Raw genomic sequence first — 18,272 nt, forward strand, 5'->3', positions numbered from 1 at the left:
CTCAAAGAATTTCTTCATTTAAAAAAAAATCTTAGTTCTCTACTCCTCCACCTGAAGCGTTTCTAGATTTCTATCTTCTGGGTCACTTATTCTCTCCGCCTTGAGGTCTGCTCTATTTTTTATGCTTTCTACATTAGTTTTTATCTTATTAATTATGTTCTTCGTATCCAGAGTTTCAGTATGGTTTTTTTTAAGGGCTTCAATCTCTTTGGTAAAGTATTCTTTCCATTGATTAATTTTCTTCCTGAGCTCACTGAATTGTCTTTCTGTGTTTTCTTGTAACTTGTTGAGTTTCTTTATGACAACTATTTTGAATTCTCTGCCATTTAGATTATAATCTTCCAGGACTTCAGGTTTGACTTCTGAAGGGTTGTCATTTTTCTTCCGTTCTGCAGTGTTATTGTAGTTCTTTGTGGTGTTTGATGAATTGATCCCTGCTGGTGCATTTGTGGTAGTATCTAGTCGAAGATTCCACCTGCCACTGCTGGGGGGAGGGGGACTGTGTTTTCTGTTCCCACCCTGTCTGCTTATAGTTGTGCCAGTCAGGCAACTCTGCATTTGCGAAGGCCTGCCACAGCTTCTCGGTGGGCTGCACTCATGCAGACAGGGCCACTGTGCTGGGCAGGCAGGTCACGACCAGGCCACTGTGCTCGGAGGGCTGGTTGCAGCCAGGTTGCTGTGCTCGGTGGGAGGGTCACGCTTGCACAGGAGGGGTCCCTTCACACATGCCAGGCCACTGTGTTTGGCAGGGTGTCTGGCCAGGCTGCTGCACTCAGTGGGTGGGCAAGTTGTGCTAGTGTGGGTGGGGCCACTGCACTTGGCCGGCAGGTTGCACTCACATGGGTGGGATTCTTCATGCAGGCCAGGCACTGTGTTCAGCAGGTGAGTCTGGCCAGGCTGCTGTACTCAGCAGACAGGGTGCCTTCATGTAGGCTGAGCTGCCACCACTCAGTGGGGAGTGTTCACATTGGCAGGGCTGCCGTGGTAGGTGGGTGAACCTGCAGGCCTGGCTACCACTCCAAAATGTTTGCATGCAGGCCAGGCTGCCCATGCCTCCACTCACAATTGCACTGGTTGCTGTATGAGGATCTGTGACCTGGATCACTGCTGCTGGGGAGGGGAGGGGTCCACTCCCCTAGTTCCACTGCTTCCCGAGGATCCAGTCCACCCACCTTCAGATGTAGAGCTGCATGGATCCTTCAGGCATCCTGTTGTGTTGTGTAGGGATTCCTCTGTTGATTAATGGATGTCTGTTTAGTTGTAATATAGAGGGGAGAGAGAAAGGGAACAACTCACTCCACCATAACACTGATGTCATTCCTCTTTCCAAACATTTTTAAGAACAGAAATCTTTTTCAAATGAAATCTTGTGTAACTGGGGTGTGTCTCATCACTGTCCAGCCCAATTCAAGTACTAGTGTGAGAGTATTTCCCATCTACACTTCCACAGTCCCGTTGGGTATCTAGGGCACTCTCTCCTCATCCATGCTGTATTTCAGGGGATTTTCAAGTGTTTTGGGTCATTAAAATGTGAGGTGTTCACATGGTGAAGTAAGGATGAGACTCAGCAAAGTCTTAGGGCATAAGCAGGAGTCTTTTCAGCTGCAAAGTCCAACAGAAATGGCCAGACAAGGGATGGAAGAACCAGACAGTAATAATAACAGGACGGTAATGGGGACTGGAGCTCATGTGGTTTCTTCCATGTGATAGTGGTTCACATTGTTCATGAAAGGGAGGCAGATGGCTCTCAGGCTATGGCTTGGCCCCCAAGAAGTGCCTTGGTGCTAACAACTCTTTGGATATTGACCTCTGTTCCTTTCTATATGCCCTCCATCCTCACTGTCAAGGTTGGTTCTCTTGTCTAAAACGTCAAAGACATCCTTCAAGATCATGTCCCATCCTCTCCCTTCAGCCCTACTATAGCCCAGCTGACCCTCAGCTAGTCCCCTGAGGATGGTGCAGTGAGTGCTCTGGGACTGCCTCCATCCTCTACAGTTCATGTTCATACAAAAAGTCTCCATTCTGCTCCCTCTGTCCTCATTATTAAGGATCTTTTTTTCTTTTGATAAAACTTGACTTCACAAAGCAAAGGTTTTGGCTTTCTAAATTAATATTTCTAATGTGGGCTTTGACATCCTAAAGTTAAACTGAACATTGACAGTTTATTTTACCTTTAAATTCTGCTGTAACATTCTGACTACTCCATGAGGCAATTTGGGTGCTTCTGACTAATTGGGGAAAAAGTCATAGATTCATACAAAGAAGTGTTGAAACAAAAAACAAAGGTAACTACTTGATATTTTTTTCTCCATATTCTTCTGGATGGTGTGTGTATGTGTCTGTGTGTGTGTGTGTGTGTGTGTGTGTGTACAAGTTTTGGTTGGGAGGATCAAGGGGTCCAGAGCCCTCCATACTCACCTTCTTCACAACCTGCCCAGTCCACTGCAACTACTCTTACAAAGGTCACCCTCATGTCACCAAATCCAGTGGTTAATTCTCAATCCTCCTCTTTCTTGCCCTGTCAGCAGCATTGGCCACAGCTCATCACTTCCTCTTCCTTGAAAAATTTTCCCCTTAGTTTTCAGCATGCCACTTTCTCAGTGCTCCTTCTGTCTTGCTGGTTGCTCCTTTAAGCCTCCTTTACTGGATTCTCCCCTTCTCTTCTATTATGAAATGCCAACATGCCCAGGGCCCTGTCCTTGTCCTCTGTGTACACTCGTTCCCCACCTGAGCTCATTCACTGTCACGACTTTAGACACCATCTCTATGCTGATGACTCACTAATTTGTATCTCCAGCCCAGACTGCTCCTCTTGACTCTAGTCCCGTTAACCAAATGCTTTACATCACATCTCCACTAGATATTGAACTTTATATGTTCAAAACCAAATTCCTTACCTCCTCTCCCAAACCTGCTTCTCTCCCCGGGGTTCTACATTTCCATAAATGGCAATTAATTTTTCTAGCTTCTTGGGTCATATGCCTTGGCCTTCTTTTTCTCTCACCCCACATTTAATCTATCAGCAAATCCTGTCAGTGTTAATCCACATCTGATTGTTTCTTTTCCACTGTTCTCACCCGGGTCTAAGTCACCACCAGCTCTGACCTGGATTTTGCCCAGGTCTCCTCACTGGACTCCTTACTTCCCCCCTGACATTCTATAGCCTGTTCACCATACTGTAAAATATAAGTCACGTCTCGTCCTTGCTTGTCTCCAAACCCTATAGTGACCTATGGTAGTCCCACCTAGGTTCACAAGCCTTCCATGATTGTGTTCCCAGCCAACTCTCTAACTTTATTTCCTGCCACTCTACAACTGACTCCTCCACCCCAGCCCTACTGGCCTCCTTTCTTGTTCCTTAAATACCCCAACCTCAGTCTCACATCAGGGTCTTTGCGCTGGCTCTTCCTTCTGCCTAGAGAACTCTACTCCAAATACCCACATGGCTCTCTCCCTCATTTCCTTCAAACCTCTTTTTATTTATCACCCCATTTTGAGTCCTTCCCTGGCCACCCTATTTAACATACGGCCACTGTCTTCCTGTGTCCTTACCCTGATTATCTTTCTTCTTAGCATTTACCATTCTCTGACATATATATTATCTGTTTACCGTCAATCTCCCTTGTTAGAAATTGGGCTCAGCCAGAGCAGGACCTTTGTTTGATTTTGTTTTGCACTCTATCTGTGGTGCTTAGAACAATGCCTGGCATACAGCAGGAGCCTAATAAATAATGAATGAATAAATCCTGTGAAGAGGCCGATGAAGCACTTCCAAGAAACCCCAAACCCTCAGTTCTTCCATTTTACAGATCAGAACCTGAGGCCCAAAGAAAGAGAGGAGTAACTTGCCCACAGTCACCTAGTGGTCAATGGCAGGGCAAGGTCCAGATTCTAGGTCTCCTGTTTCCCAGTCCTGGCCTCTTTTCATAGACGTCCCAATGAGAGTAGAAGGAATGGATGTCAGCTTCTGCTTATCAGGTGAAATTATGAAGGTCAAGCTTCAAAAGGTTACCCCAATAAACTGAAGGCAGAAAGGCCAGCCAGGAGGCTGAGGCTGTAGTACCACCAAGAGGGACATGATGAGGACCCATCTCCATAGTGACTGGGGAAGTCAAGAAGAAGGCAAAGTCTGGGAGACTTTGTGAAAGAAGCTTGCTGAATCATTGAACATGGTGACTAAAGAGACAGTGGTAATTTCAAGGAGGGAGGGCCCATGTTTTATTTATTTTTGTATCTTTCACACCAGTTCTTTACATGTAGTATGTACACCACAAATATTTATTGTTGATCACAGTAATGAGGAAGATCAAAAGGAACACAATTCATGGTTGTTCTAATGAATGAGGCTTTCTCAGTGTAATGGGCAAGAACATGAATTTGGGGTCAGATAAACCTGGGTCGAGTCTCATCTTCCTTACTTAGTAGCCAGGTGATCTCCGGCAGAAAGCTATTCTCTCCAAATTTCAATTTCTCCATCACTAAACTAGGGATAATACACAAGAAAGACAGAGACAGAGACAGAGACAGAGACAGAGACACGAGGGTGTATCTAAATACAATTGTGTGTATAATGTTATAACTTAGCTCAATGCTTGGCCCATGTGAAGTCCTCAATTAATGCTCACCTTTATTTGCTAGCTCCTTGGCTTCTGTCTTCTTTTGAAATTCATGCCCTAATGTTGAGTTCTCAGCTCCTCTCCTCCCCCCTCTTCTCAAGGGGTCTAGAGATGAGAGAGAAGGCTCTTGTTATTGAACTTGGGGTTGGTTCCCCACCTCTGAATTTGGGATTGATTTGACGCTCTCTATCTGCTTAGCTGGCAGCTTTCTCCTAAGGGCCTGGGCACCTTTATAAATGCATGAAGCACATCAGTTCTATTGAACAGAGTCACGAGAGTAACTCAGGAACCCAGATGTGAATTACAGACCAAGGAGGGCCTGCTATTAGTGCTTCCAAGTGGTGACAACCTGCCCCCATTTCCACGCATACCTCCAATGCATTGTTAATATCTCACCTTTGATAACGGCATTGATTCCAGAGAAATAACAGTTTGAGTCTCATCTCTGAGCTCAGAAGAGGTGGGAGGGCCTTGGTGTTCCAGTTTGAGAACAAGAGAAAAACTGTTTTTATCCTGGGCTTGCTCATAGGAGTAGCCCACATTTGCCCTTCACAGAATTATATGCTGTTCCCATCTGAGGCCTGCCAGATTCAGAGGTTAAGTCTCCAAGACTAAAGAGAGACGGGGGCTGGGAGAATTTTGGAAGGAGTCCAGGGCTGCCTGGGCAAGCCAACTCAAATAATTTAGGCAAGCAAAAATTTGCTTGGACCTGAGCTGGCTGTCTAGACGGTCATGATTGCACACAGGTATGACCTTGCACTTCACTTGTCCCGTGTTAAATTTTAAAGGTGCCTGTCAATGAGTGTCTCCCTTTGGTTTTCCCTAGAAACAGATTCAGAATGAAGGATTTCAGTGAAATAATTTACTTAGGAAGTGATCTTAGAGTACACTGGTAGGGAAGTGGGGGTGTGGAGTGAGATTGAGAAGGGAAGGAAGCTAATAAAGGTTGTGTTGTTCAGCTAGTTACCACTGTGGGCTACTGGAACTCAATCCTTCTGGGTGACTATTGAGTTCATTGTAAAAATGCCTCAGAATTACACCCCAACAAGAGGACAAGGAGGCTGGGGTGTTTATCCATCAACTCTCCTCTGTTGTGAGTTGGCACACTCAGCCTGCCAGGAACGCAGAATGAGTTCCATCCTCGTGGGTTGAGAGTCACAGGTGTGCTCAGAAAATAGCCCTCAGCATGTGAAGGAGAACGTCTGGGGCAGGCGGGCAGGTGGGCCAATGTCTGCAGCCAGTGAGTCAAAACACAAGCTCCCTAAATCTAAAGGGTTGACCATTCAGACCCCATCCCATTCCTCCTAGAGATTGTTGAATCATGGTCATCGAGACATAGAAGTTAGAAACCATGATTTCTCCCTCTGCCAGGAATCCTTTCTAAATAATAACTACATCTATTGAGTGCTTACGATGTGCCAGGCACTTAAATCATCTCATTTCATTTTTATAACAACACTAGGAGGTGAGAACTATTATCACTCATGTTGCATGGATGAAGCAATTGAAGCTCATAGATTCCAGGAACTTGCCCAAGATCACATAATCAATGAGGAACAAAGCCAAGACTTGGACCCAGGCCATCCAACTCAAGAGCTCACACTTGTCTCTCAGTGCCCTCCTGCTGATGTCCCCACACAGGCTGCGTCAGGGCTCCCTCAAGCCCAGGGCAGCTTGTTCTGCTCTCAGAACTGTTCATTAATAAGGCTATCAGTCCTCATGTTGAGAAGTGGTTTGCCTGCTGCATCTTGCTCCTTTCAGGCTGGAGGAAGGATGGAAGGAAATTGACATTTGCAGAGAACTTCCCCATACCTGCTCTTCTGCAATGCTCAGAGCAGCCCTGTGAGTTTGGGGTCAGGATCCCCCATGTTACAGGTGAAGAATCTGAGTGAGGTTCAGAGAAGCGAAGTGACTTGCCTGCACCCCAACACTAGAGAAGCAACAGAGCAAGGCAGAGGGAGCACGGGCTGCAAGGTCAGCCGCCTGTCAAAATTCAGGCCAGGCCTCCATCTTCCTGACCAGAGTGGAAGGAGTCATTCTCTGCTTCTGAGCCACACACACATTCTACTAAAGCACTTAGGATATTTTATTGCACTCTATTGGTTTATAAATACATGTTCTCCCACTGGGAGTCCTCAGATGACCTTTGAAACACCCATTTCAATAATTATATGTTGAACAAATGTATCAAAATGAATCAATAAATGAATGAATGTGACCTAGGTTCAAATCTTGGCACTGCCATTTTTCTACTGAGGCTTTGGACTCAGAGGAGCCTGGATTCATCTGCCCTGGAAGGTGCTTCACCAATCCAGTGCTCCAGGCTGGTTCTTGCCTGGCAGGAGGCTCCACTGGGCTATCCCATGCCTCCCCCTCCTGCAGCCCTGTCAATTGGCTCTTCCTCCTCCCTCTGTCACCTTTAAAGTTTACCTTACCTTTTGTTTCCTTCCCTCAAGGTCTAGAAAAGTGACTAAAGTTTCTCTGACAAATCTATTCCTTCTAAAGAGTTGATGCCCGCTAAGAGCTTAATGCGCTACCTTTGCGTTGGAGTTTATATTTTAACAAGGAGCTGCTAAACACTCAATGCCTTAGCTCAGCAGAATAACAAATAACTAATAATTACTTCATTGCTACATACCAGGCACCATTTTAAGTGCTTTACAAGATTAAACCTCACACTAATTCTATAAGTAAATTGTTAGAATAGACTTTCAAACTTCCATCAAACATCTTCCCACCGGCCTGTCACTGGGGTCTGAAATCTTATGATCTGGTGGCTCTTCAGTCAATGGATCCTTGCCACAGTGCCTGGCACATAGTAGATGTGTGGGTTCCTCAGAATCTGTGATGAGGATTCGAGGGGAGGTAGTTCATTTGGGAGGGAGGGGCAGGAAACACTGGTAGGGGGTGAGGAGGTAGGTTTCCAGGGAAGGGAAGGCAGCTTATAAAAGGGTGTGTGATCAGACCAGCTACAACTGTGACCACTGCAGCTCAGTCACATGGGGGAACACTGGGAAATGGTGTAGAAATTGTCCCTCAGTATCATCCCACCCCAGGAGTGGGGGAGCTGAGGTATTTATAAGTAAATTCTCACCAGTTGTCAGTGGGGACTGCACCCGGGGAGCATTAATTCCTCATCTCTTCATCTGTCAGTGAGGACGGGGAGAGTAGCTTTGGAGAATTCCCTCAGGTAAAGAGATACAGGTACTGGCAGAGGAAGTTGGCTGGAGTGCACCAACGTGGTAAGGTCCAAAGGATATGGGGAGACCCCAATAACATCTGCCACCACGTTTGATAAATATTTGTTGACTGAATGAATGAGATGAGGGTGGTGTTAGGAAACAAAGACACCCTGATTTTTGTTGGTTTGGTATGACCCTTAGGCTTTGCTGCCATCTTAGTAATTTTCTACCGTTCAGGATGCTCTCCTACAGAACATCCAGGGTGTCTGACCTTGTTGGTAGCAAGAGGAAGATGCTTCACAAGAATCCTGGGAACATGGATAGAGTTCTGGTTTCAAATTCTTCAACCTCCACGTGACATTTCCCATCATACAGCTGAAGCTTTCATCACAAAATGCCAAGGCCACTGCAGTAGCTGTTGGGAAAGCAAAGAGCCCCCAGAGGGCAGATGTCATCAATTTTTCACTTTCTCACTGGTGAATCCAACCAAGATTCTAACCTTGGTAACATGAGGCCAGTGGAAACTATGTGCAGCACATGTTTGGATTAAATTCTCTGTTGATTTCCCTTGATTTATTGGTAAAAACCCAGCCAATGCAAGTCTTTCCCCAACCCTACCAATTTCTGTCTTGAACTAAATGTTAAACATTTTATCAAACTATAATTTTTGTTATTTTTAACCTCATAAAAATGATTGCAATAAAAAGAGCCCTGCCCAAGATCGGAAGGTAGTTTTTCTATTTTTGTTTCCAGAATTATTTCACGTTTCTGAATTAACACAGTTCCGCGTCCCAAGAATCACATGATCTCATTGGTCTTAAACATAGATTTCTCATATTAAATATTTTATGATATGTCAAACCGGAAAATAGAGCTTCAGATCCACAGGCAACACATATGGTGCTGGCTCTAGGGTCAATGGCAAGAAAGAATTGTGACATAATCTTCTCTGGAAAAACCTACCATCCTTGAAAGAAATAACATTTTTCTTTCCTCCTCCTTCTCCTTCTCCTTCCGTCCTCCTCCTTCTCCTCCTCTTTATTCTTTCTTCCTTTGGTTTCTAAGTGGATCATTTTTTTGTGAAAGGCCTAATATGCTTTGAATTCCAAACTCATGTCTCAGAGAGAATTGAGAAGTTGCTCAAAAGGAGAACCCAAGAAGACATCTGTGGTTTTGCAAAAACATGAGTAGGGTTTGGGTGCTCCTGACATGGGATTGTCCACCAGGGACTAACAATAGCTCTATTAACTATAAACTCATACTACTACCTGCCACTCTGACGTCCTCATGCTAGGGAACCAACAAGCAAAGAAGGGGGTTGCTGTACTGGCTGGGGTGATTGACCCTATCAAAGAGAACCTGGGTTGCTACTACACACTGAGGGCAGGGAAGAGTATGTCTGGAATGTAGGCAATCTTTGGGACATCTCTTAGTAGTACCACGCCCTGTGATGAAAATTAGTGGAAAACTGCAACTCAGTGAAGACAAGAACTACTAAGAGAATTAGAATTTAGACCATTCCACTGGATGGGGAACTATGACCAGCTGCAGGGCTTCCTGAGGGCAAAGCAAATATGGAAAGGATAATGGGAGGATGAAATTATAAATATCAGCTAGCATAATACGAAATGATGACTATAATAGTTATGAGCATTTCTTCTTTTCTTTGATGTATTTGTGTGTATCTATATATACATGTGTGTATGTGTTTCTATATATATATTCTTTTTATATATTCTTTTTCCTCTTATCCTATTCATTTACTATGTAATATAAAATACAATAAAAGTGGTAAGCCTTATATCTTGACATTTAAGTTATAGGATATTAAAAAGCGAGTATGATTCAGCTAGCAGTGAAAGTGAACATAACTCAAAGATAAATAAAATGTATACTATCTTGGAAAGGATTAACCTGCTTTCATTTATATGAAGGATAGTTGCATCATGTTAAGAGAAAGCATGATCTTGCCATATTCTTTATTGGGAAGCTAATTACAGGAAAAAAAAGAGAGAGAGATGTCCTCAGTTGATAGGAGTTGCACTGTTCTGAATCGTTCATTGTCAACTTGGTTAAACTAGAAACTTTCTCAAAATTCCCTTCTCTTCCTTTCCCTAATATGTATGGTTCCAGGTTAGAGTTGGCCAAAGGAGGAACTTGTTCAAGATTCTGAAGGTGGAAGTAAATCAGTGGCTATTACTCTCAGCAGATATGCAATATGTATTCAGATGTGGTGCTGGAGAGATGCAGAGGTCCTCAGCGGGTTCTAGCTTGTCCTTGCTCTTCATTGCTCCGCATCCAGTTCGTATTCTTGATTGCTGACCTGCTGACCAATTCTCACCTATGGGCTCAGAGATGCAGTAGCGCAAAGGCATCAGCTTCCCATAGACTCCTAGAAGAACTCCTCTTTGCTGTCCACTGCAAAGGCTGGATGTGCTTGGCTTCTCATAGCTCCCTGCAAGTGCCAGCTTGTCCACCTGCACCTGTGCTTCAGGAGGGCTGGTCAGTGTCTCTTTCTTTGATCTTTTTATTCCTCTTTCATAACTTCAGTTTCCCGGCTTCTCTCACTCCGGTGAAAGATCTAATTCCCATAATAAACTCCTTATTCTCCAAACATTCATCATTGCTCTGCATCCCTGATTGAATCTTGACTGCCACAACCTACGATCTAGAAGGATCTACAAAAGATATTTCCATGAAAACAGTTATCTCACAATACAAGGAGAGGTAGTGAGGTTCTGAGGTTAGCAGTGCAAGACCATAGCTGTTAGCTATGGATGTGTGGAAAAGAGCAACACTCCATTGGGGCTAAAAAGGATAGCTAGAAATAGACTGAATCTCTCAAGTTCTCCATTTAAAAAATATCAATTTTTATTTTTACTAAAGTTTTCCATTACTGTCTATCTTCCACCTTCTCACTGATATTTTTTGGTATATTAAAACGTGCCAATCATGCCCAGCATGTGCTAGATATGATTCCATGGTTGAGCTGTGGACTTTGAAGACAGGCATCCTGGAATTGTACCCAAAGGAAACACATAAATGGAAGGTGAGCTCAGGACCACGTGAATCTGAAGACTTTCTCTGTCCATTCTCCTTGCAGCCCTTTCAACCCTTGAAGATGACACTCAGACTCTACCTTGGTCTAGTTTGCCATTCCAGAGCTGTGAAATTCTCCTTTATTTCTGGATACCTTTTAATTCTCTAGTCAAGTGTCATCAACATTTTCGTGGCATATTCTACTGATCACTGTCAAAGAATGTGGGTTCCACATGATAGAAATAAAAAGCCAACTTTTACAGACTTTATAGATTTCCAGACATTCCCTTACTGTATTGATCATTTATTATAAGTTTTAAGGATGTACATGTTGTAATAGTGACACTGGGAATACATTTTACTGCTCTAGCTTTTAACATAAGGAAATAGAAATAGAAATTCTATATGTAGTTGGAAATAGTCTTGAGCACATGGCATACAAATTGACGGCTGAGACTTAAATCAGCCTTGTAATTAGTGTTATACTTGCAGACGGACATGGAGGTCAAGGTACAATTAATTAGTAATTTTTTCTGAAATAGAAGCCTGCATCATACTGTGTCCAACGATTGTTTCAACACTCTGGTGTCACACATTCCACTTTTGAGAACTCTGGCTCATGGAGAGGGCTCTTATCCCCTAAGGGGGCTTCTGAAGCAGGTGGGCTGGAGGAGAGACAGAGCAGGAGCATCCCGAACACCTGAAAGTATGTTTATGATTTCACTTGTTCATCCCTTGGGGTTGTTTGATTACGGACAACGGAGACAAACATTGTCCAAAGCAAAAGAGGAATTTGGAGGAAGAATAGGAAGCAGTTCAGAGAACAGAAGGTAAAGCTGGAGAAGTAGGAGTGAGGGATCGAGGGAGCAGACACGAACCGGTAGTCTCTTCAGAGAACCACTGTCTACTTGATTGAACTGCAGCCAGCTTCAGTCTTCTCAATCATTCTGCTCAAGACTCAGATCCAGGGAGAAGGGATTGGCCCTGCTTGAGTTTCAGGCTACCCTAGGCAGAGGCAAGTGGTTGTCAGACTCTTAACACTACACATGGGGAGAAGGGTGCTTCCCCAAAGAGAAATCAGGACGTTCTTACCAGATAATGAGGTCACTGTGTCATGAAAAGATGAGTCTTGGAGTATCTGTCAAATAACACTTTCTGTACAGGTAATTTGAACGTGTCCAGGGAAAGATATAGGGTGGCCCTAGGACAAACGCCTCCTCTCAGTGATATGCTTCCCATCTCCTCTTTCCTTACTCAGTATCCCAGAGATTTTTGGAATTATCCAGACCCAGATGGTATTTGTATTTCTAAGACCTCCAGCCATTTAAAGTCTGACATACGCCACACTAAGACAGTTATGAAAGGGAAGCCAAATGACAGCTGGGACAAATTTTTCCAGACGTCTCTCTATATCTAGATCCCAGTTACAAGGAGTCTGAAAAGTCCCATTATCTAGGCAGAGAAATCACCCCAGGGAAGTTTTCTAAGGCTGTTTAATTTCTTTGCCGCACAACAACTGCTCAAATCTCAATCCCAAACCCCTTCCCTCCAGTCAAATGCATCTTTTGGCCCCCATCCGGGCTCCCACTTACATAGCTCCTAAGATCTGGAATCGCCTCACAGCCAAGCCAATGAGTCAGTTTTCTGAGTCTCTTCAGATCCCTGGAGATTTACTTCCAGAAGCTTCCAACAACGCCCTTAGGATGTATGAATATGTCTGAACATCTAGTTAAATGTACGCTTGTGGGAGCATTTGTACAAAGATTCATTTATCTGCCTTTGTCCTGTCTCTCGTTTTAGATTAGAAAAGTCCCATGGAGAAGGGTCACATCTGGTTTGCTCTTCTGCCTCTCCCCACGGCGTCTAGCAAAGAGCACATGTCATCGGTGTTGGTAACTAACTCCGTAAATAATGTGGTGAAAAGGCAACACAGGAGACAGAGAACCATGTCCGAGTCCCAGTTTTATAATTTTCTAGCTGAGGGACCACGGGCAAGCCTTTCAACCTCACGGAGCCTCAACCCTCTGGTCTTTGCAAAGGTGGCCATGATTCATTCCCTGTTTATGCCATAGAGTTGTGTCATGCTCAAATGACAGAGCCAACGTGAAAGTGGCTTATCATCTCAGCTATAGGCATGCCATGTGGTTATTAGGTCGCTGCGGTACGCCAGAGACAATCTGCACAAAGAGTGGAGAAGGGCAGCCAGCCCTTGCGACGCTGGCACTCCAGTTCTCCCAGGACAGTGTCTCGTGTTCATGCCTTTGGGGTAACATTTAAGCTATGAGGCCACAGAGCAGAGACCCTGCCGTTTTATTTTAAGCACAGCAATAAGCACAATAAAAACGAGGCCTGCTGAAGGCCGGCGGCGATGAAATACTTCTTCAGCGGACTTTAAGGAGTCAGCCTCTTCCTTTCTCAGCAGTATTTCTCTCAAGTCCTTTTTCCGTCTGTCCCTACCACCTAGACACTTGTTCTCACCCGGCCTGTTTCCTGCCTGGACCCTGCCACCTTCTACTGCCTGGATTTCTATCTTTTGCCTCCTGACCCCACTTCAGTGCCAGATGCTTCAGGATGCCACTCCTCAGCTCAGCTTGGAATGGCTTCTGGATTTCTGCGCCACCTGCCTTTTCTGTTCCGAGGCATAGAGAATCTTCTTAAAAATCGCCTTTCATGTCGCTCCATTGTTTCCTTCATCCTTTCTTCCCTCATTTTGGATTTTGTTTGCTTTTCTTCCTAAAATTGCTGGCTGAAAGGAAAAGTTCAAAGTGACTTCATCTCTTGTTGCGTTTTTTCTTTTTGTTGTGTTTAACATAAAGTGATTTCTCTGTCTCTAGAAACTAAAAGCAACATGTAACCAAAACTCCAGCACTGCAAGATGATTTTGAAGTTTTGGCAGGGAGTCCTAGGAGATTAACATGAAAAGGAACTCCTATCTCGCAAACATTTGCTGGCGAACCCCGTCATTCAGTAATGCACCCCCAGTGCTGAGTATTCTGATCTCCTGGTCAAAATCTATGCAAGAGTTTTGCTCCCGGATTTTCTCCTCCTAAACCTGCACCAAAATTCCTTTCTTTCTGACCATCTGGTCTTCTCATTTAACTTGGCCAAGCACAGCTTGACAACTCTCCCCCACTGTGATGGCACAAAGGGAAGAAATGAAGACCTGAAATCAGCCTGATACAGTCTCAGACTTCAATTCCATGCTATTTAAGGTGAAATAAACCATCAAAGTGATATATTAGGAAACTATGTGCAGCAAAGCCACGTTCATTCAAAACTAAAGGCAGGGAAGAAATGGATTTAGAATTAATCGTTCTGGTGCTTTGGAAAGAAACGACTGGAAATGATTCCCACTGCGCCTTACTTCAAAATAATAATGGCCAACAGCATTTGCATTATTTTTCACAGGCAACAGAGAGCTTTTACAAATGGGAGCACATCAAAGCATAGCAAAATACTAATTTATAGTTGACTCTTTCTATTTTCAAAGCCGTTTTAGACTGGATACCTCAATTCATCCTCTCTTAAATTTTGGAAGACGGATAAAGCGGGCTTTATTCAATCAATTGCTCATCTGTTTAACTCATGTTTATTGGACGCCTCCAGCGGACGCCTGGCACTACTTTAGGTCCTGGAGATAGAAAGCATTGAATGAAACAGATGAAGTTTATGATCTCATTGAGCTTCTCTTCTAATAAAAGAAAAATTCAATAAGCAAATGGGAACAAATAGAGAATATATCAGATGGGATAATGCGGGGATAAAAGCAGAAAAATAAAATAAAGCAAGGTAAGGGGCATAGAGAGTCATAGTGGAGGGGTACACTGTTTCTGTAGGGTGGCCTCTGATGAAGTGGTATCTGAGCAGAGGCCTGAGGGCTGAGAGGCACAGACGCCTAGGGGAAGAGGCTCCCAAGGGGTCAGAGGAAACATTTAGGCAGGAATGCATGAGGCTTGTAAGAAAACCAGCCAGGAGGCCAGTGTGGCTGAAGTGAGCAAGGCAGAGAGCGGTAGGAAATGAGGTCAGAGAGATAAGAGAGACAAGACATGTAAGGTCCTGCCAGACACAGCAAAGGCGTGGGCTTCTAGCCTGAGCGAGGGGGACATCTTTCCACAGTTTTAAGCAGAGTAACATGATCTGACTTACATTTCGAGAGGGTTACTCTGGCAGATACTGCGCGCCATCCCCCAGTATCCATTCCCTCCTTCTTGCATAATAATGGAAAACCCAAATTTTTAGCTGGACACATGGCATACAGAATAAAGACTGTATTTCCCAGCATCTCCTCCATGTAGGTACAGCTGTTACTGCACAAAGATGGGGTTCTCCTACTTGAAGCACATAAAAAAGCCAATTAATTATGGCATCAGCTTTTGGGAAAAGAAAACACCTTTATTGCGAGATTGATCTGAAAGGAGACAGGGGGCATATGCCCTCAGATCTGTCTCCCCAATCCAGGGCTTGGGGCATAATTTATGGGATGAAGGGCAGGGCAGTCTGAAGTGTGGGGACAAATGATAGGAGGTGAGGAGAAGTAAGGTAATTGATGATCTGCACAAGCATAGTCAAGCTTCATGCATCTTCATAGGACTCGTGTTCACCAGACAGTGGTGTTCGCATGATCTGAGGGTGGAGTTTTCAGCCCTTTGATGTCAAAAATGTCACTTATCAGGCATTTGTGCAGGCCCGGTTGATGGGTTGGTGGTCTCAACTGGCCTGAACTGGACAAGGGGCCTCAATTCCTGAAAAAACCACTCTTAATTTCTCTGTTGATAGGACGGGGTCAGTTGAACTGGTCCTAGAGGGCCCATGGTTACATAGCCATGTGACTAAGTCCAGCCAATGAGCAAAAAGTGGAAGTGTAATGTGGTGCTTCAAAATATCATGCCTAAAAGACAGGTGGTTTGTACTTTTTGACCCTTTTCTTCCTTACTCTGTCCTCATCCTCTTCCTGGAATGCAGATGTGATGGTTGGAGCTCTAGCTGCTACATTGGACCAGGAGGACAAAGGCCACCCCTCTGGATGGGATAGTGAGGAGCTGGAAGAAGCTTAAGTCCTTAAGGACTTTATGGAGCGGATCCATACCTGCCCACATAGGCCACCTCCAGATATTTATTTTGTATCTCCTTTTCTGACAGCTAAGTCTAGTCCTAATTGGTACAATCTTTCTGGCCACTGTGTAGAGAATAAACCATAAGGGAGACAAGGGAAAAATCATGAATAATTTCTATTTCATAAATGAGAACTCTGAGGCTTAAAGAAGTTAATCGAAGAACATTAGGCTTGTGGTTAAAAGCATTGGCTTTTGAGGTCAACAAACTAGCCTGTGTTTAAATCCTGCCTCCAACACTTTCTATCCTTGGAACTGTGGGCATGTTCCTTTGCCTCTCCAACCCTTGATTTCCTCATCTACAGTGTGGGGATGATAACAATACCTACCTCAGACTACTATTGTGAGTATTAAATAAAATAAATGATGTGAAAAGACTTAACACAGCGTGGCACAGAGTTGGACTCCCTACCAGCTGGTTCCCTGTCCCTCCTCTTCTCTGTACCTTTCCGGAAGTACTTCCTATGTATGTCCAGGAAATAGCCATCCTTCCAAGATTAGTGCACATCGCACACAATGAAGAGGAAATACTTCTGTCGGTAAGGGAGGAAGAGAAGGAGAGAGAAAAAGGAGAATAAAAGCATTAGACATGGAGATGATGGACTTTCAAGTTCTCAGATGCACTCAGGTCACAGGAGAAAATGTCCATCATGGTTGTGGACATGTTGAGAGACCCAAGGGAAGAAGGCCACCAGTTCACCCTTCCGCCTGTGGCCTGATGATGTTTTCAGGGCTCCAAGTTCTTCCCTTTCTGACTCTTTTCTTTTCTCTCCTCTTCTCTATCACCTCTCCTATTTCCTCTTCCAAAATATAAATACGAATAGTGAAAAGCTTGGTAAAACGTCTGGTTCTCAGGCTGTTTTTCCTTGAAGTGACTGAATTTTTCGTTGGCCTGGCAGGATGTTTTGAGACTGTGTGGAGAGCACTCCTCCGTGTGGTTTTTATCTGAGTACTGCGCTTTGGAATGCAAAGCAACAGATACAGGTTTCCTTTTTGGGAGCAGATTCTCTTCCTCATTATGTTTTGCTCAGGCTAATATTAAAATGAATTGGCTTCCTCTGACAACAATAAGTGTCATAATAACAGGAAATGGCCCAGAATCACACGATAATAAAAATAGAGCCTGAGAGGAAGCAACAAGATTCTTGAGAACATTTTTGTTGTTATACTTTCCCATTTCATTCCATCCCAGCCCAGGCCTTTCCATCTCATCTATCTATCTATCCATTCACTGATTCATAAACCTATGAATTGATTCAGAAAACCATGCTTACAAGTGGTGAGACTAACAGGGAGCCTGAAAAATTCAACTTTTCTTCTTATTTCAGAAATTTTGTGAAACATTAAACACCAAAAAATTAGAAAAAAGATATGCATGTCAGTTTCCGCATAAAGACTGACCTGTATTATGCCTAATACAACTCTTTGTAAGAAAAGTTGTCAAGATAATATGCTTCCATTAATTATATTCTACATTGAAGGGTCTGATAAGTCCTGTAGAAAAGTAATCAGGCTAAATTTGTCTAACCCAGTGAGACTCCAATTTATTTGGCCATGGAAGTTCTTTTTTCCTTTTTTCATTGACTACTTATGAATTTTGAAATTAGGATTATAGAATACAAACCTTTCAAGGATTTAGTTCTCAAAGGAATGCTCCACTTGTGTTCTGAATGCTGCCTCCTGGGCATTTAGCCTTAATATAATGCTCCTTAATTCTGTTGGCTGGTTGCTTAGGCCTCCATAAAGAGGCTATTCTCTTAACAACAGTATATTCTGGTCGTCAATATACTTAATTCAGCCAGAAATTTGGAAATGCCTTTGCCTTTACAAGCTGTTAACCATCATCTTGACCTCACCTGGTCAGGTGTACGTTCAGGAGGAGGGAAAGGGGATATCTGTGCTCGGAAGCACTTTGTTCCCTTCCCTCCCTGCACAGGAAGTCCTTGGTCTCATTTCTACCCCAAGATGGAACCTCAGGGCAGTTCACTTCACACCACACACAGCCCCTCTTTGTTGAAGAGAATGATAGCAACAAGTAACAATCCCTTCACTTACCTACATCTGGGGAATGGAGGGTCTGTTGTAAATCCACCAAGGACACCAAGGGGTAAATGGATGGGTGAAGAGTCTAACTTATGTGTGTATTAAATGAGGTGACACAAGACAAGGTCTAGGTGAGAGTTCGGGGAAAGCTGGTCTGAGCATGCTCAGTTGGCATAGGTTTATCCAGTAGACTTGGTACACAGCAAGCAACAATCAGTGAGCGTGTTTGATTCATGGCAATTGCCAAAAGGGATCACGCAGAGTACTGAAGCCCCAGCTAA

Source organism: Diceros bicornis, chromosome 25 (genome assembly GCF_020826845.1).
Source record: "Diceros bicornis minor isolate mBicDic1 chromosome 25, mDicBic1.mat.cur, whole genome shotgun sequence".
Lineage (NCBI taxonomy): Eukaryota > Metazoa > Chordata > Mammalia > Perissodactyla > Rhinocerotidae > Diceros > Diceros bicornis.